The sequence below is a fragment of the Rattus norvegicus genome, chromosome 10, assembly GCF_036323735.1.
Source record: "Rattus norvegicus strain BN/NHsdMcwi chromosome 10, GRCr8, whole genome shotgun sequence".
Lineage (NCBI taxonomy): Eukaryota > Metazoa > Chordata > Mammalia > Rodentia > Muridae > Rattus > Rattus norvegicus.
This window is the reverse complement of record NC_086028.1, coordinates 35,445,484-35,471,053: the sequence shown is the minus strand read 5'-3', so window position 1 is coordinate 35,471,053 and position 25,570 is coordinate 35,445,484. Positions and strand designations below refer to the sequence as shown.

The 25,570-nt window shown below is 47.3% G+C and overlaps 1 protein-coding gene and 1 long non-coding RNA gene across 2 annotated transcripts in view; both read right to left on the bottom strand.

Annotated features, from left to right (window-relative positions):
• The window catches only part of Adamts2 (ADAM metallopeptidase with thrombospondin type 1 motif, 2), a 205,454-nt gene that overhangs the window by 156,430 nt on the left and 23,454 nt on the right, over positions 1–25,570 (bottom strand).
• Positions 1,755–25,570, bottom strand: part of LOC134480782 (uncharacterized) — a 45,648-nt gene continuing 21,832 nt past the window's right edge. Inside the window, exon 2 of the long non-coding RNA XR_010055601.1 lies at positions 1,755–25,347. This is a non-coding gene — a long non-coding RNA (uncharacterized LOC134480782). The remainder of the gene's footprint in view (positions 25,348–25,570) is intronic.

Sequence of the window (25,570 nt, the reverse complement as noted above, 5' to 3'; positions counted from 1 at the left end):
GTTGGGTCTATCGAAAGAAAACCCCTCCTGGTCCAGAGAGAGGGCTCACTGGTAAAACACTTGCTGTGCAAGTATGAAGAGCTGGCCAGGGTCAGTCCCCAGCACATATGTTTAAAACACACACACACACACACACACACACACACACACACACACACACACACACACAATGTCAATGGTGGCTTGCAACCCCAGGGCTGGGGAGGTAAAGACATGCAGAACCCTAGGACTGGATGAATTTGTAAGCTCTCAGTTCAGTCAATGACTGTCTCAAAAATAAAATAAAATAAAATAAAATAAAGGTGGGTGTTTCCTAAGCAACGATACAGAAGTTGACCTCTGGCCTCCACATACATACATATGTGCTCACACATGCATATGGGCACACATACATTTAAAAACCAATAAAAATCCTTCCAATGTTCCTAGAGATCGCAAGCTCAGCCAATCAGCTTATCCTCTGTCCCTCAGGCCTGTGATGTCTTCCCCTGAGTGATGAGATCTGTCCATCCTGCAGTCCCAGGATGTCCTTTTGGTGACACCTATGGCTTCTCACTCACAGCACTTGCTGTAAGTGCTAGCCCAGAGCCTCCTGTTCTTGGGGAGACAGTCTGGCCCCAGTTTCCTCTGCTCCTGCCAGAGAAGGGACACATTATTGTGTTGCTTTGTCCTGACAGGCTCACACCTGCTTACAAAGTGCTAATCTTCACCAGAGGGGCTGGCGCACTACTCAGTCCTCGAAGTCAGATGAGTGTTCAGACTCGCACATTAGGGTTCTTATTCCGGGAGGCTTTGTTTACTGGTCAGGATTAGATGTGAAGCAAACACTAGCATCTCATCGTGGAGCGCTCCTCCCTTTTGCCTTCTGTGGCGTGGGCCCTTAAACTTAGGCAAATGCATGACAGAGTCTGCCTTCACCGTGGACTGGAATGAGCCAGCATCTGGTGCCTATGTAGCCCAGGACACACATGGAAAATCGCCTACCTATCACCAAGAACAACAAAATAACCGTGGGTGATAAATCGTAGCCCAGGACAAGCATGGAGCCCCACCTTCTGTTACCATGGACAAGAAGATGCCACTGGCAACAGATCACAGCCCTGGACACAGAGAGACATTGGGTTTCCATTACCACAGAGAAGAAGGTGCCAATGGCTAACAGAGCCCAGTTCAGGACATACAAGGACATCAGCTTTCCATTATTGTGGACATGGATGTACCAATGTCCTGAGAAAGCCAAACACAAGACAAGTTCAGACCCCACTCCCCTCCCCCGATTTCTGTTACTAAAGATAACACATGTCAGAGGCTGCCAGATCACGGTCCAGGGAAAGGACGGCCCATTACCATAGACAAGAATGTGCCTATGGCATCGGATCATAGGACAGGCCACAAAGGGACATTATCTTACCACCATTATGGTTGAGAACATGCTGATAGCCTAAGAGAGCCCAGCCTAGAACGGGTGCAGGAATTGGCTACCAAGGTGATCTTTTTCTCTGTTGTTGGTATATTACTATGCTGACAGAGTGTGGGACCTTGTGTTGTCCAGACTTCTCATTACCATGACAAATATAGGACAGCTACTATTTTTTGAATTTACTGATTATTTAGAGACAGGGTTGCATGAAGCCTAGTTGGTCTTGAACTCACTACATAGCCGAGGATGACTTTGAACTGCTGATCCTCTTATTTCTACCTCCTGAACGTTGATACTGCATGCATGCACCACCGTGGCCAGTCCAATAGACATGTTTTGGTTTTTTTTTTTTTTTTTGGTTCTTTTTTTCGGAGCTGGGGACCGAACCCAGGGCCTTGCGCTTCCTAGGTAAGCGCTCTACCACTGAGCTAAATCCCCAGCCCCAATAGACATGTTTTAAAGGTGATAGATATTCATCTTGGCTCATGGTTTCAGAGGTTTCAGTTCATGGCCAGCTTCCTACATGTCTCTGGGCCTCTGATAAAGCAGAGGAAGTTAAGAAGCTCCACAATTGCTCACCTCAGGACAACCAGGAAACAGACAGAATTGGGGAAAAAAGGGCCAGGCAACAAGAGTAACCTTCAAAGGTCTATCCAGTGGCCTCCTTTCTTCAGAACCTTCTAAAATAGTGTCATTACTGGGAACCAAGCTGTTGTTAGTATATGAGCCCAATGTATGGGCAGGGGGTAGAGAGGACGAGTTGGGTATATAATTCCCTATTTAAGCCATAAAAAAAGAAGCTAGAGTTAGAACTGAGAGCCGGACACAGGTAGCTAATGCCTTGCTCTGGCTCACTCAGTCCCATAAGCAGAAAAGATGAATACTCTTCACAGGCCGAACCTTCAGCTACCTCCCACCATGGTCCTTTTCCTCTGTCCAACTACAAGGCTCACCTTCCAATCCTGAGTCTGTGCTCCCCAAGAGTCAGTAAAGACCCCTTCCTTCCACATGCTCCTCAGCAAGCTGGCCTCTGATGCTGTCCTCCCAAAATCTGGCAACCACATCTTCTGCCTCTCTTCCCAAAGGCCACTGGGGACCTTCATATCCCCTTCTTTTGGCCTCTCTCTGAAGCCTCTCAGTTTCCATGGCATCAGAGACAACTAGTTTCCTCATACTCCATTGACCCTATAACACAGACTACGTGTTCCCTTCAAAAGCCCACTTAACATTTACAGAAGCTGAGCAAACACCAGAAAATGAAGCAATTTCAGAATTCTCCAAGTCTCAGAGCACCCAGGTGGCCTCTGTGCTCATAATTCAGGGTGTTTGGTCTGGACCAGGATATCCCTGCCAAGTCTCCATGGAGACTAACTCTTCCTTTTTCACCAGGGCCAGGCAGCTGGGAAAGGTGGTTGAAGTCCTTTTGCTATGGATCTGCATGTATGTCTCCCCTCCAAAGTTCATATGGGATGATATGAGGAACTTGGGCCTTTGAGAGATGATGAGGTACTGAGAGACCAACAGAGTTTGCTTGTCCCACCTACTCTGTGAGAACAAAATGAGATGTTACTATGAACCAGGAGGTGACTAAACAAGCTGATACTTTGATCTGGGATCAGCCTCCAAATCTGAGAGAGATGAGGTTCAGCTGTACAATAGTCCAGATGGACCAAAACAGTCTCAGAGCTCTGAATGCTGACTGGAAGATACCAATTACCTGGAGGGGTACAGAAAAACTACAAAACTGAGATGGAGTCTCAAAACATCTAGAAATATTTGATGGGAAGACTAAAGTGATGGGAATAACAGATTCTTACAAGAAGTCTGTACTAGCTGGGAGAGGAAAGTCATTCTCTGCAGCAGTGAAATTTGAATATAAAAGCTAACAAAGTCTGATCTCAACTTGCAAAGATATTGAGGATTCACAAGAAATTAGCATGACAGGTTAACACAGTAAAACTCCACCACTTGGGAGTTTGTTAAACTGTCCCATAAATGGTTCTAAAATTAATAAAATCAAAATCACAAGTACTTTTTTTTTTTTTGGTTCTTTTTTTTCGGAGCTGGGGACCGAACCCAGGGCCTTGCGCTTCCTAGGTAAGCGCTCTACCACTGAGCTAAATCCCCAGCCCCCACAAGTACTTTTTAACATGCTGATATTAAGAAGCCAACATACCAGCAAGTCTAGGTGATAACCAAAGCTGTCAGCAAAAGCAAATTCATAGCCTCAATGCTTCATGATTGTAAAACAGAACAAATATAATGGAACATTCACATCGAGAAGGCAGAAAAAGACCAAAATATGTCAAAAGTAACTAAGATGATAAAAGATAATAACAGGATATCATTATAAAGTATTTATATATGTCATTGGACAAGAGAAATGGCTCAGTGGCAAAAAGCATTTGTCCCTCAATGAGGCAAGCCTGAATCTGATCCCTGAGACACATGTTAAGCTGAAAGTAGAAAAACAACTCTATGGAGCTGTCCTCTGACCTCTACATGTGTTGTATCTCCAAAATAATAATAATAATGATGATGATGATGATGATGATGATGAAGAAGAAGAAGAAGAAGAAGAAGAAGAAGAAGAAGAAGAAGAAGAAGAAGAAGAAGAAGAAGAAGAAGAAGAAGAAGTATGTCACGAGATGGAAAATGGTCACCAACATAACCAGTGGTAGCTTTTCAGTTTCCATTGCTGATGCGACAGACATAAACTTCCTGGTTTAAAACAACACAAGTTGTCCATGAGCTTAAAAGTTCAAAATAGGTCTTCTTAGGCTGCAATAAAGCTTGAGGAAGAGAGGGAATAGACTAAGATCCTTCTGGAAGCTATAAGGAGTACTGGTTTCCTTTTCTTTTGTGGCTTCTAGTGACCTCTTTCTTGCACTGCTTGGCTCCTGGCCTCTTCCTCCATCTTCAAAGCTGACATCTTTCAGCCTCTCCTTGACTCTGACCTCCACTTTTAAGAATCACCGAGCTCACTTGGATAATCCAGGATAATCCCCTCTCTTAAAGGCAAATAATGAATGACTGTTACTTCGTGGGCCGTCCTCATTCCCCAACACGATCTAACAAAGCATGTTTGAAGATTCCGGGGTCAAGGACCTGAACATCCTTGCGGGGAGACTATTGTCTCCCCGGTGTCTATGCCAAAATGGCATAATTGATTCTCCTTGTTTTACTTTTCTGCTTTCCTGGAGTGATTTTTCTTCTAAGTATATTTTCTTATGCTTATAAGTGATTTTCTTATAAGTATTTTGTATGCTGGGCAAAAGCACGTTTAATTGTGGATTGGGAGATTTACAAGGGCACAGTATCCTTCCTAGGTACCTGTTGGTTTGCTTTTATCACCCTCTTTTTCACTGTTTTTTTTTCCTTGCCCTCTTGCCTATGACCCGCCTGAGATCAGGACAGACCCCCCTTTCATTTCTGTGTCCCTAACACTGAGCACAGTGCTTTTGGCATAATAAGCTTTTGAAAAATACTTCTCACTTAGGACAAACACCCTTTACAAAGGGGCCCTGGTTCTGGAGGAATGATGTGTATGCTCAAATATGCACTTTAAAGCTGAGATCCAAATTAACACAATGATATTATTTAAGCATCCTCATACATAAAACCTAATTCGGAAACAGTCTGGGAAATGCAAGCCAGCAGACAGATAAAGTGTTATTGCTCTGGCCCTGGAGAGAACCTTTCATCTGTACAGAGCCAGAAGAAGGATGTGAGAAGTTGGATGGGCCCCGCAAGCCAGAGGCAGGAGCGTGTTCTGCATGGGCTGAGTGCCAGCTGTGAACAGGGGCCTCCCCAGGTTGCAGACAGCAGCTGCCTCTGACCAGACCTCCCTGTTGGGCTTAGACTCAAGCCCATCACCCTGGCCGCGGAGGATAAACTGGTCCTTGCTACAAGAACGTCACACTGAGATGTGGGTGGAAGCTCTGGGGGCTTCGCCTTCCAGAGAGAAATAAGAAAGCAAAGGGCATTGCTCACAGACCCAGTGACTTTATCTTCTAGATTGCTTCTGTTATTTTGTTTATCACACTTATTCGTTCTCGTGTGTCTGCACATGTGCATGTGTGCCACGGTGCACATGTAGCATCAGAGGGCAGCCTGCAGGAATCATTTCTCTCCTTCTTCCCTGTGGGTCTCAGGGATCCACCTGAGGCTGCTATGCTTGGCAGCTGAGGCCACCACCTGCTGAACCATCTTACCAGCCCAAGCTATCTTCTCTCCTCACTGCCCTGACAAAACATCTGATCAGAGCAACCTAAAGACAGAAGGATCTGGCTTGGCTCACAGTCTGGGGATGTACAGTCCACCACGGTGGGGAAGGCGTGGAGATAGGCACATGAAGCAGCTGGTCACGGTGTATCTGCAGCCAGGAAGCAGAGAGAGAGCTCAGTTCTGATGCTCAGCTCAACTTGGTGCCACCCACACTCAGGGGTACAGCTCGGGGTTACAACTGTGTAGAAACACCATCACAGATTCATCCTGAGGTAGGTGTTCTAGGTGGTTCTAAATCCAACTAGTTGCCAGTCAGTATTAACTATTAACTACCCACCATCCTCGAATCTCACGGGCTGAAGAAAAGAATTAGACCCAACAACACACACACACACAAACACACACACACACACACACACACACACACTTTTATTTGTGGGAAATGATGTGGTATTTTTAAATCCACATAGATTGTGAAAAGAGTCAAACCAATTAGTTTAGTCAGCATCATGACAGCTACCACTCTTTAGAAATGATCTCGGCTCTGTTACTCTGTTACTCTGAGGCTATGTGGCCTTTCCCAGCCTGTTTTTCCACTATAAAGTGGCACCAAGCACTTATATGTTACTCAATGAGACACATTCTGACAAATGCATCCTTAGGGCAAGCCTGCTATTATGCATCGCCTATGGCCACATCACTAGGTGACAGAAGCTTATGAGACCATTGTCGTATGTCTATAACAGTGATTAAAATGTCACTATGTGGTTTACAACTGTGTGTGAGTGTGTGTATGCATGTTTGTGTGTATGTATGTGCGCGTGCGTGTATACTCTATGGGTTATACCACAATCTATTTCCGGTTAGTTGTAAAGGAAACCTCATATTAAGCAGCACCACAGATAAATTCTATTGTTTCTGGCTGTCTGATCTTGACGAGGCTAACCCGTGTTTATTACTAGTGCTTCGAAGCAGAAATGTTGAAGTGTCAGGTCTTGGGAGCTGCGTTGTCTAGTGTAGTAGTGATGGGCAGGGGAGGCTATTGTGAGCTAGACATGTGACTGATCTGAATTGAAAGATGCTCTGTGTGTAAAATATGCAACAGGATCTCAAAGACTCAATACCAAAAGCAAAGAAAAAGAGGAGGCGGGGGAAGAAGGAAAATGGGACTAGAGAGATGGCCTAATGGTTAGGAGCACTGGCTGCTTTCCCCCAACATCCATACAAAGGCTCACAACCCTCTGCAACTCCAATTCCAGAGTCTCCAACACCCTTCTCTGCACTCCAGGGACACCAGGCACATACGTGGTGCACATGTACGCATATGAGCAAAACATCCATCCGCATAAAATACTTCTTAAGAGAAGGTATTTCACCAAAAATTCTGAAGTGTTGTTGCAGATTGAAATTATAATATTTGGAGATAAACTAGGCAGGGTATGGCTGCTTTATGAAGTTATTAAGGAATGAAAATTCAAATGAAGACAATAGGAGGAGTCATGATTTTACAAACTGTGACGCTCAGGCTCCAAGACATTGATTTCTTTACTCATCTGAGATCTGACACCTGAGGATTAGGTGACCCAGTCAGTGGGTCCCAAAGTGGGAAACTATCTAGGGCCCATGCAAGCATGGGGGAGTTCCCAGAGAACATGGGGTACTGGGTCCAGCTGTGCAGTGTGGACTGAGCATGCAGGGCATCTAGGAGAGAACTCTGGAGCCAATCACACAGTGACTGAAGACCAGAATCCTCAGGAGAAAAAAAAAAAACTCAGCAATGAATTCAATATTTTTTTATTTATCGAAAATAGACTCTTCTCATATGATACAGTTTTACCACCAGGTCTGCTTCCTCCACTCCTCCTAGCTCCTCTATTCTCCAGATCCACTCCTTCTCTGTTTCCCTCCTAGAGACAACAGCTAAACATGACAAAGTGAGATACAATGTGGCATGGCAAAAGTCCTCACATTGAGGTTGGACAAGGCAACCCAATAGGAGGCAAAAGAGTCAGAGACACACCCACTCCCTGTTGGGAGTTCCACAAAAACACCAAGCTGGCATCCATAACACATTCACACAGGACCTGGTGCAGACCCAGGCAAGCCTTCTGCTTTCTGCTTTAGTCTCTGTGAGCCCATGTGATCCCTGCTTAGTTGGTTCAGTGGGCCATGTTGAATTCAATAATATCTTAAGACTTAAAATTTATTTTAGAGTGTGTGTGTGTGTGTGTGTGTGTGTGTGTGTGTGTGTGTGTGTGTGTGTATTGCATGGTCATTTATGTGTGCAGTTGCCTGCAGAAGCCAGAAGTTGGAGTCAGACCCAGTGGTGCGAGGGTTATACATGGGGGTGAGCTGCCTAATGTAATACTGGGAACTGAACTCTGGTCCTCTCGAAGAGCAACGACTGCTCTTACCACTGAGCCATCTGTCCAGACTCAAGTTTAATGTTTTCTCTTCCAGTATTGCTCATGCACTTATAAGGTAATTCAAACCATACAAGTAGGCACTGGCTATATAATAAAGCCTCTACCTCACAACAAAAAAAAACAAAAGCAAACAAAACAATCTGCTCCTAAGATAGACCTAACAGCTCTCAGTAAATCACTAGTACATCTAATCCAGCACTATACCAAAAGTATAATACACTCTCAACAAGGTAAACTAAATGCAGGCAGGAGTAACACTTTGATTGATTGACTGATTGATTGATTTATTTTTTTCGGAGCTGGGGACCGAACCCAGGGCCTTGCGCTTGCTAGGCAAGCGCTCTACCACTGAGCTAAATCCCCAACCCCGATTGATTGATTATTTAATGGTTTAATGTCAATGCACCATGCTAGCAGAATAAGGAAAAAAATTATATAAATGATGTAGAGAAAAATGATTTAAAAACAATATTCATTCATGAGTTATAATGTAAAATTTCAGTTGCCTAATAGGCAAAGGAATTACGTCAACTTTAATAAAGAGATTCTACAAAAACTACTAAAGCTTCGTGAGACCTCAGGAAAAAGGTTTTGCAAGATTTGGAATGTGTCCATCATAAATGAATACTGGGACTCCTACTGACAGTCTTGGAAAGTACAATAAGAAAAATAAACACAGAAGATATGAACTGCAGGACTATCTCTACTCATCGCCAGCCTGGTTGTGCAACGCGCCTGATCCCTGGAACTGGAAGATTAGGTTCTGTGAGGTCAAAACACAAAAGCTCAACCAGTTCTTGCAATGAAATCTTGGAAAGTGGGACTATTTACAAGTGGATACATTTCTAAACTATTTATAAAGCTGAAACAAAAACAATACACTTGGGGACTGGGTGAGGTGGCTCCACACGTAAAGGCACTTGCCACCAAGCCTGGTGACCTGAGTTTGCTGCGGGGGATCCACATGATAGGAGAGAACTGTCTCCCACAGGTTGTCCTCTGACCTCCACAGGCATTCTATGGCATTCTCTCCCTCCCTCTCCTGTCTCCTCTCTCTTCTCTCTTTCTCTCTCTCCATCTCTCTCTCTCTCTCTCTCAAAATATATATGGTGATTTAAATTTTCTTAAATATACAGGTTTGAGTACAAATCTAAAATACTTGTACCGGATTTGTACACTAAGAAGTATAACGTTCTGAAAAGGAGAAGTAAAAGAAAATGCAAATAAATGACAGGTATACCATATTCATGGATTTACACTGCACATAGCAAAAATGTCAGTTCTTCACAAGCTGGTCTGTGGGTATAAAGTAAGTCTAATTAAATTATCAAAGTGATCTTTTAGAGACATGGGATGAATATTAAGTCATGTGCAGTTTCCTGTTGAGATTATTAAACATTCCCATAGGTAGGAACTTGGTTGTTTCAATTATTCTAAGATGTATATGGCACCTTAAGGAGCTAGAAAAACTATACATATAATATAAATTTAGAATGATGACTTTGAAGAAGAGGAAGTGATGGGAGTCACTGCCCAAAATATATGTCTCTAGAAACCAAGCAGTGTGGCATTGACAGGGCTCTGCCTACAGCAAACGTAGACCAGGTGAGGGCACCTGGACACAGCTGGGGACCCCAAGGTGGACGTGACTGGCTAAAAGAGGAACTGCCAGCCCTGATTTGGGACAAGAAGAGAGCTATGAGGATGTCCTGAGAGTGCCACCAACTCACTCTTTGCCTTTCTCGGGCGCTACCCAGAGAAGCATGAGGGAGAACACAAGCCATGCTCACAAATGTCCACGGGTGGAACTTGCCAGTGAGCACCACGTGCCCACCAGAGACAAGGGGGCTGGAGCCAATGGAGAGCAAGGACAGGCACAGCTCTTAACTCCCGAGCACCCAGGCTTTGCCTCATCAGTTCTCTCAAGCTCTACAACCTTCAGCTGCCTCTGCATGGGCCCTGGGACTCCCTGCTTGGGAAACTCTTACTCAGTCTTTCACACCAAGTTTCAATGGACTTCTCTGCTAAACAGCAGGCCCAGGGGATCCACTCCCCTGTTTTTCTGGCCTTCTCAGGCACCACATACACATGGTATACAGACACATATGCAGAAAAACACTCATACACATAAAATAAAAGTAAATGAATCTGAGGAAAAAAACACTTTCAAGCCTAGTAAAAAGATTGGGGAGAAGGGAAGGGGGAAAAATCAGTGAATAATTAACATGTCTGCTGGGAAGTCTGGAGAGAGTTAGGAGACCTACATGCATGGCTCTGTCCCAAGCCCCGTGTTCCCAGAAGCCAGACATGCCGAAGTCAGCCTTGATCCATGTCATTTCTCACCACTGAAATGTGGTCCTACGTGGTCCACTCCAGGGTATGCACGCCATCACCACCACCTCCGTATAACCAACAACAACACCATCACTACCCCCACCATTACTAACACCGCCACCAAGCTAAGCGGAAAGTAGACGCACTCAGTTTGCTTTTGAGGTCAAACGACTGAAAACAACCCATGTTCTCAGCTGTGGGGGATTGTTACTTAGTCTTTGTGTCTCTATATGAAGCAATGCTGGGCTGGGACTTACAACACAAGCCCAGCCTCTACATATCAACACAGTCGGGACTCCAGGATGTGTTTCCTGAGTGAAATATACAAATTATTGGGTGGTAATTACAGTGCATGTTTCAAAGACACATATGTAACATTTTTAAAGAAAGGGAAGAAATACACAAATGTTGCTTTATACTTTTTCTCTAAGTGCATTGAAGCTCATATCAACACAGGCAATGAGGTCCAAATGGCATCCCCACAGAGGGGTGGAGGCTCAGGGGAGGCTCAGACCTAGGACTTCACCTGATGTTCTGGTTTTGCAAGGAGAATATATTCAGATGACTACAAAATTGTACAAAAGTGATGGAACCTTTGAAATTAGACTTTTCTTTTTCAGAAGTGGAGAAATCTTTAAAACTGATCCTGGTGGGAAAAGAGGCCTGAAGAGGGATGGGCAGAGGTCGGAAGGAACCACCTGGCAGGACACATGTACAAGAGTCTAGCTCTGCTCAGCACCTGGGACCAAAGAGAGCAATGTCCCTGGAGCATAAGAGAGAGGGACTCAAAGGCAGCAGCTCCACCCCAGCCCATTCTGGCAATGAGTCAACTGATGGCTGGGAGCACTCCCATGAGTACATGCCCACAGCGTACACAGACTCAGACCCATGCACCTATATGATACCCACAAATAGTCACCAACCCCAGAATGAGAAGCCAAGGGACCCTGGGTGGGGCTTCCCAGGTGCATTGAATGTACACCCCAAAGTTCACATGCTGGAAAGTTAATTCTCAAAGTCATTTGCTGATGGCATCAGGAAGGGGACCTTTGGGAGGGCAGCAAAAGTTCATGGTGGGGGAGGTCACACTGCAGCATCAGTGGTTTTATCTGAAAAGGAAGAGTGTTGAGCTGGGATGCTTGCTCTCTCTATGTGATGACAGCAGGAAGGCCCTAGAATCTGGCCAGGTACTGCTGCTTTGCTCTTCAATGTCCCAGCCTCCAGAAGGCCAAATCAAATAACGCCTATCTTATATAAACTACCCAGCCTCGGGTACTTTGTTATAGCAACAGAAAACTAAGACAAACACACACACGCGCACACACACACACACACACACACACACACACACACATTCACACAGAGACATGTCATGCAAGCACACACTCACACACAAGCCACACACAGAACAAACACCATTCAAAACACTCAACTATAACCACTTGATCTCACATACAGCTCAACACACATACAAACACACAGAGTCATACCCACTATTTGACTACACACTCACACTGATACACAAGCACACATTTGCAAACCCACTCAAACACATGCACAGACTCACGGGGCACACACTCGCATACTTGCACATTCAGAATTCTGCATAGACCCTCATGACCAGGGAAGAGTGTGAACAAGTAGAGGCCCTGAGTGCTCTCCATAGTCCAGGCAAGGGACGGTGGAGGAAGGTAGCTGCCCTTAAACACATCAAGGGAAGATGTGCTCCCTGTCTACCAGTCTTACTAAAGCTCTGGTATCCAGTGCCAGGCAGATGCTCCTGACATCCACACAGCAACCCCAGAAGGAAGCATCTGTGAAACCATCCATCTCCCATGACCATGCACTTTTATGGGCACTGAGAGCCCAACATTTTTGCCAGCATAAATCAAACAGGAGCCAGTGCCCTGAGGCAGGAGGAATGAACCCTTATGAGAGACACTACAGGCAAGTAGAGGTTGGTCAGCTGCTGGGCAGAGTTCTAATCAGTACCAGCCTTGGACCTGAATCCTTTGTGTAAACCCAGAGCCTAGAAGGAAGACTCCCACCAGATCAGGTAAGACAGAGGGAAATATTAAGCCCATGGCCAGCCAACCTGAGCCCAACCTGAGCCCAGTGCAGACCCCTGCTCTGCTGGTATGGGCAGCAGCCATCCACACTGTGGATGTAGGTTCCTGCCCTCAGCAATCCCTCCCATTTTGTGCTGGCAGCCACCCCAACAGAGAGGCTATGAGCTTCTCTACAGAGAGGGGTCCATGAGTCCTTCTGGTCCTCTAAAGGGTCTTGCACCCAATCAACCCCAAGACAGGCGTTTATCCCACCAGAATCTCCGTGCAGAGGAATAGAAACTCTACCTAAGAGTTTATGACAGCCAGGACTTGGAGGCTCACCATTGCAGGGACTTCCCAAGCCAGGCTGTACCATCTGCCTACAGTGCCGTGAGCATGCCAGGCTAGCAGCCAGGGTAACTGAGCCTCTCTGACCTCGTTCTCCGATCTCTGCATGGCTACGCAAGAGAATCGCTAAAACGGGAATCAGAACTGTCACCCGCCTGCTCAGAACCCTCCGGTGGCTTCCTACCACGTGACCGACCTCGTCACTATTCATTTCTTTCTCAGTCTGGTCATGGAGGTCTTCCTTATGTCCTTGGCACACTTCAGCTCAGCTCCTGCCTCTGGGCCTTTGCACCTGCAGTTAGTTCCATCTGTGACAAGCATCTCCCAGAAGGCCAGGTCTCTGTAGATGTCTCCCCTTCAAAAGGACTTGGCTTACAAGTATCCCTCCCCCCCATCATGTTCTGCTCTGCCGTCCTGTTCTGTTTCTTCGTGATACTATTTCCCAATCGTGATGGCTGGTTTCTTTATTGGGCCACTACCCTGCTGATCTGACCTCAGGAGACTTCCATATTGGATCTGTGTGTGACTTGGTCCCTTCGATCTCAGACTGGTGTTTGAGCCTCATTGTGCATGGTGGCTAGTTGTAATTAATCAACAGGACACAATTCAGAATCACCTGGGGAAGGAGTCTTGATGAAAGACTGTCTAGATTAGAGTGCCTGGCAAAATTTCTGAATGGTGGGCCTTGATTATATTAATTGAGGTAAGAAGACCTAACCACTTTGGGTGGCACTATTCCCTAGGCAGGGAATCCAGAATGTCAAAGGATGAAAAGGCAAGCTCATAGTGTATTCTTTAACCCATAACTCATTATTTCTTGACTACAAATGCAATGTGACCAGCTCCTGCACGCTCCTCCCACTGTTACTTCCCTGCATGATGGACTATAAGCCCTTAAATTGATTTTGCCAGGGCACTTTACCACAACAGAAATGAAACAAAGGTACTGTGTAAGAGGATGCAATCCAGAGTGAGGTGTTTAGAAGCAGGGCCTTGTGAAGGTGATTAGGATGAGGGGAGTCGTGGTAGTTTCATAAGAAGAGGGAAAGAGACTAACAGACACCCATATACCGATCCATGTATGGGTATGTGACTTTGGCCTTATGATGTAAGCTACAGGCAGAAGGCCATCACCACGTAAGACCCTTGACCTTGAACTTCTACCTCAGGGGATCAAAATGAACATCCTTTCTATGTACCTCACCCAGTCTGTGACTTTTGAGTTACTGGCAACAGAAAGTTAGCATAATCCTAACAAATGCCAAACCAGTGTCTGGCACCTTCAAACACATAGCAAGTAAGAAAGTCGCTTGGCTTTGAGGCCTGTTTCCCCTACGTTAGAATGGTTTCCCTCTCAGGTATCTGGCACACACAGTTCACAGCCTACAGGAAAAAATCTGAAGAATAGAGTATACATCCTGAGAACACTCGGGCTCTGATTTCCCTCTGGTTTAGAGCATTTGGGTTGCCTGCTTGGAGGGGAAAGAAAGCCACTGAGATTGTCTGACACAATTGTTTTCCCAGCAGGAGACTCTGAAGGGATGTCGGGACCATCTGACAAATGACCGCCTCGGGATCCGCAGAACTCGGAGGCGCCAAGAGAGAGTACTCGAAATGCCAGCTGGAAAGGTCGGACACACCAGCTGGAAAGAGAGCTGCACGGCTCCAGAAGCAGGTGGAGGACAGACAGAAGGGGCCTCCCTACTTATAGAGGAAGGGTGAGAGCGGGTAAGGGAAGCAAGAGTACCATGATGACCACCCCAAGCCTCGCACAGTATACATCTCCTCTTCTTATTCTAGGTCACGATGTGTAGAGGAATTCCTTTTAAAGTGTATTTGCAAGATCTACCCAAGTGGTAACGATGTGTTCAGCAGAGGGGAGTCAAGCTTGAGAGTACTCAGGGAAGTGCCTTTTCTTTATGGTGGTAAGTCCAGCAGATATGTTCTGCTGGGTTCCTTAAATCTGTGTTTATGTGTGTGCAAGTGTGTGTGTATATGCAGGTGCTTGTGTGCACACATGCATATGGAGATGCACCTGGTTGTCATTTCCCGGGGTATAACTCTTGGCTTTTAAGATAGGGTCTATCAATTGACTGGAACTCACCAGTCTGTCTGAACTGACTCGCCAGCAAACCCCATGGACCTGCCTGTCTTTATCTCCCCAGTATTGGGATTGCAAGTGTACCCAAGGACACCTAACATTTTTTATTTGTTTTGTTTTGTTTTGTTTTGTTCACATCTGTTCTTTTCCCATGGATTCTGAGGATCAAATTCAGGCCCTCAAGTAAGCACTTTACTAACTGAATCTAGCCCCAGCTGAATTTTTGAGTGGATCCTGGGGACCCTCTCCTCCTGAAGGCCCCTCACCTCACTTCCTACCTCCCCAAGGGCTCTGATGGCTTTACCCATGCCAGAGCTTGGAGGTATCATTTCTGCTCTTTAACTCAGATGCCCATTAATTCTCTGTGAGTGTAGACACAGGCAAGGCTCCTGACCCCGAGGAGCAGGTTTCTGTCCCTAGCTCTCACAGCTGTCTGTCCCAGTCCTAGAGTACTCTGACCTGGTTGTGGGCAGGAATTCTGTGGCTTTCTTGTCTACAGAAATGTGTGAGAGGCAAGACAAACCCAGCAGGGAAGTGTCAAGACTATTCATTCAAAATTCCCCTACCTTTAGCCAATTAAGAGCCAATATGCGCTGGGGATTTAGCTCAGTGGTAGAGCGCTTACCTAGGAAGCGCAAGGCCCTGGGTTCGGTCCCCAGCTCCGAAAAAAAAAAAAAAAAGAACCAAAAAAAAAAGAGCCAATATGCATGTAGGGTTATATGGAGAGAACCCAGTTGAGCCATCCAGAGAGGCAGCGCAGTCCCAGGGTCCACAGCCTACAGCAGCCAAAGACCCAGGGCCATAGGTCTGTAGACAGGGCTGGAGCAAGAACCGTATACTTGAGTTTTGTGTCATACAAGGTCCCCCAGAGCAATCCCAAGTCAGATACCTGCAGACACTGCTTATCCCACTGGTATCAGAGACATAGCACAGGCCTGACCTTTACCCTAGAGAACTCGCAGAAGGAACCCAAGTTGCTCAAGCACCTTCAGACCTATCCCCCAACTTCAACAGCCTTGGTCACTTCCTGGGGACAGTGAAAGGCCACGGCCACCCTGCTGGGACCAGGAAAACCTTGCCTAGCACAGCAGCTGTAGCCCATCTGTGCGGGCACTCTTCCCCCAGCCTGCTGCTGCCCACCTACCAACTAACTCCCCCACCCCTGGCCTTTCCCGCTTTCCATCTGAGTGAGGTCCATGCCAGAACCACCCCCAATGGCAGAGCAGGGCTTTGGTGTCCACTGGCTCAACAACAGGAAACAGTTTCTCAAAACTACTCCCCAAAGCAAATTATATAAGAGAGAGAGAGAGAGATGTGCTGTGTGTATGTTCAACAGATGTTTGTCCCTTAGCCCCCTGCAACTAGAAATGCTGTACTAACCCAGGGCCTGGCTCTCTCAGCTCAGAAGGAACAGCTTCTGGAACATTTCTCTGGAAGAGCCTTGTCCAACATCTGCCCTGTACTGGGCTACCAACCGAGCCCCTCCCCCGCCCCATACCATCCTTCGGGATCTCACTGGGCAGGCTCAGTGTAGTTCAACCGCTTGCTCAACAAACAGCCAGGGTCAAACAGCTGTGGGGCTCATGCAATGAATCACCATAAACTGAGACCCGTGACAACAAGGAACAGGAACAGGAGACAGTGCCAGAGACTCTCTGTTGGGTCAAACTTTCATCAGGACCCAGTCTTTCTGTTCATATCCTGGTAAAAATCATTTGGGCATAGAACTGTGAATCAGGTTAGAAAGAATACCGCCTTCTGTACCTGAGCAGGATCCCGACCCACCAGGATGTGCAAGGGTCCCATTAGGTTCAAATATAAGGTGCCCCTCCCTCCAAATAGTTCATGTGTTAGAGACTTTGTTCCCAGCCGGGGGCACTACTGAGAAGTGATTGGACTGTGAATCTGGTAGCTTCATTGATGATGAGGTCATTCTGAGTGAGCTATTAGGAGATGGGGGCTGAGAGGAAGTGGGGTTACTGGGGGCAGGCCTTTAGAGGGTATTTCCCCCTGCCCTTCCCTCTCTCCCCTCCACCTCTCTGTTTTCTGGCTGCTAAGAAGTAAGCAGCTTTCTCCCACAATGACCTTCTGCCACAATGCCTCTGCCTTGCCACAGGCCCACAGCAATGGAGCCAGCAAAGCAAAGACTGATGCCTCTGAAGGCAGGAGTCAAAATAAACCACCTTCCCATTGTTTCTCTCAGGCATCTGTCACAATCTAGCACAGTGACTTTAACCAGAATCCCACCCAGTTCTAATGTTTCTGCCTACTGGCTTCTTGCTATATCAGGCTGAACTAGCCATTAAAGCAGCCAAAGAAGGGTAGACAGATACAGAGAGGGCCGTAAGACAGCAGGGAGATAGTGAACATGTTAGCCTTCAAGGCTGATAATATGCCAGCGAGCCAAGGAAGGCATAGAACAGCTCCTCACCCAGAACCTGTGGAGAGCATGGGACCAGCCATACAAGTCTATCTTGTTGAAATTTGCATATCCAGTACTGGGAGTGAAGAATAAACCTTTATTCATTGTTTTAAACCAATGGGTATATGGTAATTCATCACTGTGGTCACAGGAAACTGTGGGCTAAGAGTGGGGACAAAATTGTTTTGAATGGATAGAAGAGGGACAGACAGTGGATCTGTCTCATCACCTACAACAGGAAGTCAAGAGACAGTGTGGAAACCTGGCCAGTCAAGAAACAACACCATCTTTACCTGAAGCATCAGGTGAAGCCTGGTGACCTGAGTGTTAGTCTTGGGGTATAAAGGTGGAAGAAGAGACCTAAGTGCACAGAGCTGTCCTCTGCCTGCATGTATGAGCCATGGCATGTGCTCGCTTTCTCCCCCTCCCCTCTCTCCTTCCTCCCTCTCCCCCCTCCCTTACCCTCACCCTCCCCTTTCTTCCACCCCCTCCCCTTCACACACACATCTTATACACATATATTCAAATAATTATAATATTTATTTTTAAAACAGCACCAGGCTCACAATGGTTCTCTTTATGATTTAACCAATGTTCTACTGTGCGATGGTGTGAAATTAACATGCATCCAGTCAGACCTGAACTTCGAGTTTAGATCTTCTCCCACGTAGGCTCCGTGTAGCAACCTCCTCTTGTGTAGTGCTGGGCATCACAGTGAGCTACACCTGACAGTCATGTGGCCACAAGGAGAACTCTGTAACTGCATGAGATGGGCCATGTTGGGTGCCTGTGTAGGGCATGCTCTGGTAGGCTCCTGTAAGCGTCCTCAGTATGCTTAAGGCAAGCTAGGCTAAAATTCGATGGTTCCTAACTTACGAGTACTTTTTTCATTTTTTTCAAGATGTTTATTTATGTGCATGTGTGTCTGGTATGTGCATGTGTGTGAAGGCCAGAAGAGAGTGCCAGTGTCCTCCTCTGTCACTCCCAACTATTCCTTTGAGGCAGAGTCTCTCTCTGAGCCTCCTGGGACTTTGGTTTTCTCCTCTAGACTGGAGACCAAGAGGCTCAGCAGTACTGTGACCTTCTCCTTCTGGCCATGCATGAGAGTCCTGGCTTGTTACCCGAGTGCTGGGATGCCAACTCTGGTCCCATGACTGTGCTATTTCTTCAGGCTCCACAAACATTTTGATTTACAATAGTTTTATTTGTGGTATGCTGGTTTGGATGGAACTCCATTATAAGTTCAGTGATAAGCAAAGTATTTAAAAATTTATATGCATATGAACACTGCATACACACAGAGACATAACACACATGTACACACACATGGAGCCAGGAGATGGCCTGGAAGGGGCTGGAGCGTGGGAGTTCCAGCATAAATGTTCCCAATCAGAATCTGAGCAAGGACCTCTGAAGCTTTCCTTGCTGCATGGACCCCAGTAAGCCAAACTCCAAGTTTTAGACCGCTGCATCTACATAGAGACTTCAGATTGGGTGCAGGGCTGGGCCAGAGCCAAAGCCAGAGATGGCATTCCACAGACTTCTGTCCCCTTCCTGCTCCTCCCACCAGGTCAGGGCCTGTCCTTGTCTTGCTCAGCTTGGGGGAAGCACCTCACGCCAGCCATCTGGGGCTTGGCTGGGCCTCAGCATCCTGGCTGCCACGTCTCACTTGGAGCTGGGTAGCTGCCAGCTCTGAGCTAAGTGAGCCCAGGAGGTGGGTGTGCAGGGAGTGGGTCAGGGCGAGGCTCCTCCCCCAACCCACAGAGCAGCCAAGCACACACTATTTCCCCTCTCTTTTTGAAACAAGAGTAGTAAATCTGCTGGGCTCCACTGAGAGCTCAGAACTCCTCCCAAGCCTTCCTGCTCACTACTCCGGCCTGCACATCTCTGTGACATCCTAGATGTTGTCCTCCCCCATCAGTTGGACACGGCCAGGTCATCACTAGACTGTCCCATTTTGCACACGAGGAAAACAAAGCCTGCTGAAGGTAAGGTGTAGCAGAGCTCAACACGGGTGACCCAGGATGGAATGAAAATCCCTGGACTCTGGAAGAGTACTCTCTTCTAAGGAGTACCTGCATCTCCATGTACCCAGAAGTGCCATTCTCAGCCCTCATGCCAGCAGGAACCCCCAAACTCAGACATTCCTGTTCATGAACCTTCCAGTAGCAGGGCCAACCAAGAGCCAAAAGGGACACATGACTGGCCCTTCAGCACTGCCTGGGAGCCCAAGGCCCAGGGACTCTTCAGCTAGAAGCCTTCTGTCCAACTGGAACCTGTTCTGTTCCCCGAAGCCTACTCATAGTCAACTCTACCTCCCCTCCCCCACCAAGTTTGTGTGGTTTCAGCCAGAGCTTAAAGTCTATCCCTTCCCCTCAACCTCAACCCTAACCACAAGGGAAAGGGTGGGGAAAGTGAGAGTGAGAAAGGGGGAGGGGAGAAGAAAAGAGGGGAGAGGAAAAGGGAGAGGGAGAGAGATTCCACCACATTCAGGATGGATCCTGGCATCTTGGTTAAACCTTTGTCAAACTCCCTCATAAATATACCCAGAGGTGTGTTTCCATGGCTATTCTAAATCTCATCAGATTGACAACCAACAGTAAGCAGGATATTGTCAGCAACCCTCAGCAGGCACCCTCAATCTATTGCCCAACCCCCGAATGACCAGCAACTATGGTACAGTGTAACTTAGGTTCCCTTGCTTCTCTGAAGGATAAGAACTGAGCTCACAGGAACTGAGAGCACACATCTTGCTAAGGACCTGTCTGTCATAAGACCAAGGCCAAATGACACTGTGCCAAGGAAGGAGAGTAGTGCATGCAGGCCAAGGTGGACCTGAGGTCTAGTGAATGGGGACATCAATAGGCTAGGCCAAGGGAAGGTTCCAGAAGTCCACACTCGTGCTCCCTGAAGCTGGGTGGAGCAGAGATGCTCGGATTGGGTAATGGCCCGTGAGAGGCTCTGCTGCTCCCCAGATTTACCGTAAGCATGTCCTCTCCAAAGGTCAGGAATCAGTCCTGACTGGGCCAGATCTCTGCCCTGAAAGGGCTGTCCCTGCACATGTAGGATGGGGCAAGTTGTCTTCCTGGCCTTTGAGCTCAGCACCCTTGCTCAGGCAAACCAGCAGCTCCTGGCCAAGCCCAGCCACCCTGATGGAGACTCCAGGCAAAGACACCCCAGCAGAAAGGGTCGTTCATCTTGGAGCTTAACCAGCTCTTCCAATTAGTGAGGGAAAATGGCAGTATTTCCACTGAGAAACTGCAGTGAGGAATTATTAATTAAGCATACTGCTGCAGAGCTGCAAGCACAGGAGGCTGAACCCTCATTAAAACCGCAGGAGGCTGAAGCAGAGAGGGAGGAGCTGTGAGAGGAGCCAGGGACAGGGAGAGGCGGGAAGGTGTCCCAGGTGTTGTGTGCTTGGAGACCCATGCCTGAGGAAGGCCACAGGAAGGTCAGTTCCTCTGACCACTGACCCAGCAACAGGAAGCTTCTCACTAGGAAGTGGGGGCGGGGCGGAGGGACAAAACACACCGTAGATATTAGGCAGGGGTTGGGCCCACAGGAATCTTGATGATTAGAAGACAAGGGCTATGGTCAGGCAGCTAGCATTTGCCAAGGTCTGAGGCCAAGGACCAGGGAAGAGGAGAAATGCCAAGCCCTTCCCCTCTGGAGGGACGACAAGTTTGCCTCCCTGGTTTCGAGATGTGGAACGCTGGACTTTTGTGGACAAGGTGCTGAAGGACCTTCTAGGAAAGCTGAACCCATAAGTCCAAGGAGAAGGCAGAGTGTTGAGGGGCTGAGCACTAGGCAGAAAAGCCCATCCATCTGCTGACTTAACCTTGCGTGCCCCAAGCTGCAGCCTCCTCTTCTGCTTCCCCCAGCCATGCGAAAGGCATTGCAGGTTGGGTGAGTCTCAGTGATGAGCAGGTGTCTGATGGCTGTGCCTCCATTCAGGGGCCCAGCCACACTGAAGTACACTCAAATGGCCTCCCAGCATGCAAATGGACACAGCATGCAAGCACCCACACATCAGTATACACACATACATCACATGGGTAGCTGAACAAACATGCATGTTTGATCACACATGTGTGATCAAACATGTGTGATCATTCCTATGTATGCACCCCCAGCATCCTGTACAAGCATGCATCGCACACATAAAACATGCACACAAACTTTACATGTATGCATGCATTACATAATGTACCCATGCATGTATCCCATGCATTACACACGTGTACATGTGTATTTCTTTTTGGCGTTGTTGCTTTGGTTTCGGAGGGGTTTTTTGAAACAAGGTTTCTCTGTGGAGCCCTGGCTGTCCCGGAATTTACTCTGTAGACCAGGCTAGCCTCAAACTCAGAGATCTGCCTGCCTCTGCCTCCTTAGTTCTGGGACTAAAGGCGAGAGCCACCACACCCAGCTTACTGTGTATTTTTTACTCATGTGTACACATTTGTGTGTAAATATCAACCATCTGCCTCATTCATGCATGCTCGTATCCATTGTACACAAATATGCTGCTCACAGCAACACACACATCATCCACACACATGGACACGGACACACGGACACACACACTGTCGGCTGTGTGTGGCCTCATTACCAATGGGCGTTTTGCCCCAGTTTCTACCACTATCTAAAAGGGTGTTTATTTGGTCCTTAATGATGGTCTCCTCCTTCATCCTACCCTGCCCTGATCTACCCACACTCACCCAGTAGAATAGGATCCCCATCCCCTGACACGGCCAGCCTGCGGCCCTCTTTCATCCACATGCCACAGAAAGCATATCTAAACGCTAGCCTGGCTCCCCCCTGCTCTCACTGTGGGCTCCAGGAGCCACACACACTCATCTCTCACCTGCCATGCATCTAGCCTTCCCCAGATGAGAGAAGTCCTAGCCTCTGCCTCCTGAGTCCTTGGTGACTCCAGGACTTTCCCCACATCTTTCTTCCTAGCCTAAGGGCTCTCAGACAGCAGTATTCAGCTACCCTCCTCATTCCTGAGCCTCTCCACACCTGACCCTTCCCATCCCTGACCCTTCCCTCCCCAACTCCTGACTGCTTCTAGAGCCTGCCAACCACCTCACCACCCTGTCCAGCCTAGGAATGGGGGAGGGCTGCTAAGAGAGGCTCTCCTGCCCCCACCTACCTCTGCTCTCTCCATCCTCCCTCTTAGGCCACCCAGCTGCTGATCCCTGCCCTAACCTCCTCCTCAGCCCTCCTCTGAGGCCTCAGGAACCACCTTCTCTGTCACAGGAAAGAAAGAACTATAACCCTGACCAAGCCCAGCAGAATGGCTCAAGCCCAACTACAGCAGGCACAAATCAGTTGTTATGATTTGAATACGTACTCCCAACATGCAGCTGAGGCTGAGATCATCTGTCCATGAAGCTGGGAGGTGCTGGGAGGTACTGGGAGGTGAGGCCTGGGGACGGGGTCAGGAGCACAGGTTAAGGAGTAACTTCCTCCCTCTGCCTTCCACTCTCCACAGTGAGTGGGAGCAAACCACTGTGAGACATCCATCTGATCTTGGATTTCTTGGGTCTCCAGAACTAAAAGACTAAATAACTCCCTCCCATTTTTTTTTTGTAAATCACAGTCTCCAGTGTTTTGTCACAAGAACAAAAAACAGATTAAGACATTAATGCTTTACATCCAGGAACTATTGTTGGTATTGTTAGAAAAGCTGTTTCCTCTGAGGGCAAAACTGTGAGAATGTGGAGCGACTGACTCTGCCATTACTTTCTCACTCACTGAGCAAGCCTGAGAAGAAAATCAGCACAGAGCATGGAGCCAAGAGTTTAAGAAAGTGAAAGAGAAGAGATTGAAAATGCATTTGAACCTCTTGATCCTGCCATGCCTGGAACCAGAAATCTCTGAGCTCTCTTTTCTCTTATTCTTTGAAAAATGATTTTATTGTTATTCTTAACTAATTGTGTGTGCACATGAATGAAGGCACCCAAAGAGGCAAGTAGAAGGAGTCAGATCCATGAATGCTAGGTGATTGTGAATCAATCTTGGACTTGGGTGCTGGGAAATGAACTTATGTCTCCTACAAAAGCAGTTAAGTGCTCTGAACTGCTAAGCCATCTCTTCAGTACTCCTTCTCTTCCTCTTCCTCTTCCTCTTCCTCATTTTCTTTTTCTTTGTCATCTAACTCTTCTTCTTCTCCTCCTCATCCTCCTCCCCTTCCTCCTCCTCCTCTTTCTCCTCTTCCTCCTCTTCCTCCTCCACCTCTTCCCCCTCCTCCTCTTCCCCCTCCTCCTCTTCTTCCTCCTCCTCTTGCTCCTCCCCTTCCTTCTCCTCCTCCAATTAACTAACCAATTCTTCTTTGCTTAAGCAAACTTTTCACAGGGATTTCTGGCAGTTGGGGAATAAACCCTGGAAAATATATCTTTTCTCTTTTATAGAATCATACTCTTTTCCTCCCGAGGTCTTGTTCTTGGTCTAAAGTCAAGGCACCTAAAATCTCTTTTGCAATGTGACCGAGTTTATACACAAATACATAAAGGTACACATATTAATGCCACAAGCATACATGTGCACTACCCTTCCAAGGAGTACAAATCTCCTCCAATCTGACACCTCCCTCTGCAACAGCATGTGGTCACAGTGTGCTCCTCTCTTCCTCCTTGCCTCCTTCAGGACCTTTCTTTCTCAGTCTAGAAACACCATCTCCTTTCAGCTCCTAACCTGAAGTCTTCAAAGCCCTTTCTTTGCTGAGGGACTCCGTGCACCCTGCAATCCTGATCCACCAACCGCCTGCACTCAGTCTAACTCACTCGGCAGCACAGAACCCAGCTTCTTCTCTTGTGAGACTGCACTGCTTTGTGTGTTGCAGTGTTTCTCAACCTTCCTACTGCTGCGATCCTTTAATACAGTTCCTCACGTTGTGGAGCCATAAAAATTATTTTCGTTGCTACTTCATAACTGTAGTTTTGCTACTGTTATAGGTCATAATATAAATATCTGTGTTTTCTTTTTTTTTTTTTTTTTGGTTCTTTTTTTCGGAGCTGGGGACCGAACCCAGGGCCTTGCGCTTCCTAGGCAAGCACTCTACCACTGAGCTAAATCCCCAACCCCAATATCTGTGTTTTCTAATGGTCTTAGGTGACCCCTCTGAAAGGGTCACGAGCCACAGATTAAAAACCGATGGTCTGTTGACTCCTCACATGGTGGGGACCAAAGAGTGCTTCTTCCACACCCTTTTTTTTCTAACACCCACAGCCCTTGACAGAGCATGCTCTTGACTGTAGCCCCTGCACTCAAACAAACTCACTTCCCAATGCCTCGCAGAGCCTCCTGGGAGAGGCCCCAGCCACACCATCTCTAAACCTCTGTCCTCTTTCACCTTCATCCCCACCTACAACTTCCACCTCACCATTGGGCCCAGGAATTTGAAGAAGCTGGGGACCCTGACCTCTACACGTATCCCAAGTTGATTATGCTGGTACAAGAACATTGAAGGTTACATGCCAGATAGATAGATAGATAGATAGATAGATAGATAGATAGATAGATAGACAGACAGATACATTGATAGGAAAAACAATCTGAAAGAAATTATAGCATGACCCTTTCCATAAGAGTATTTGCATAAACATGCAAGTTGTGTAAGTTATGTGCTAAAATGTGCTCCATTTTCTCCTTTTGTTCTATGTAAGCATTTTATTTTCCACAAAGACATTTAAGACACTTCATGATTTAAGAAAGACAGAACACTGTAAGCCATTGTAAAGCCACCAAGACAAATCCACTGGAGTCCCAGGATGTGCAAGGATCCAGCATGGAGCCGGGAGAGCCTGGTACCCGGGTGGGTGACATCCACCCATATTTTCTTTGCATTAGTCCTAAGCAGAAAACCTCAGGTTCAGAGAGGTGAAGGGATCTACCCAAGGTCACACAGGAGTCCTGATCCAATTTTCCATCCAATACCCAGGTCCATGAAGCAGGCTGTGAGCCACCTTCTCCATTCAGTGCAAACCCTGAGGCAATGCCGGGTGCTCCCGAGGACCCTGAAATAGAGCCGTATTGCCACACAAGACACCCAGGAGACAGGAGGAAGGCTGGGAGCCAATTCCAGAACTTCGAGGCAAGGCCGTCGCCAGCATCAGGGAAGCCTCTGACTGCCTCTGAAATCCAAGAAGCAGGACAGGAGGGGAGAGCACCAGACAGAGGCCTTGGCAGCTCCTGTGGAGGGGGAGGGGGACAGGCCAGCGGGGGAGCAGCCCAAGGACA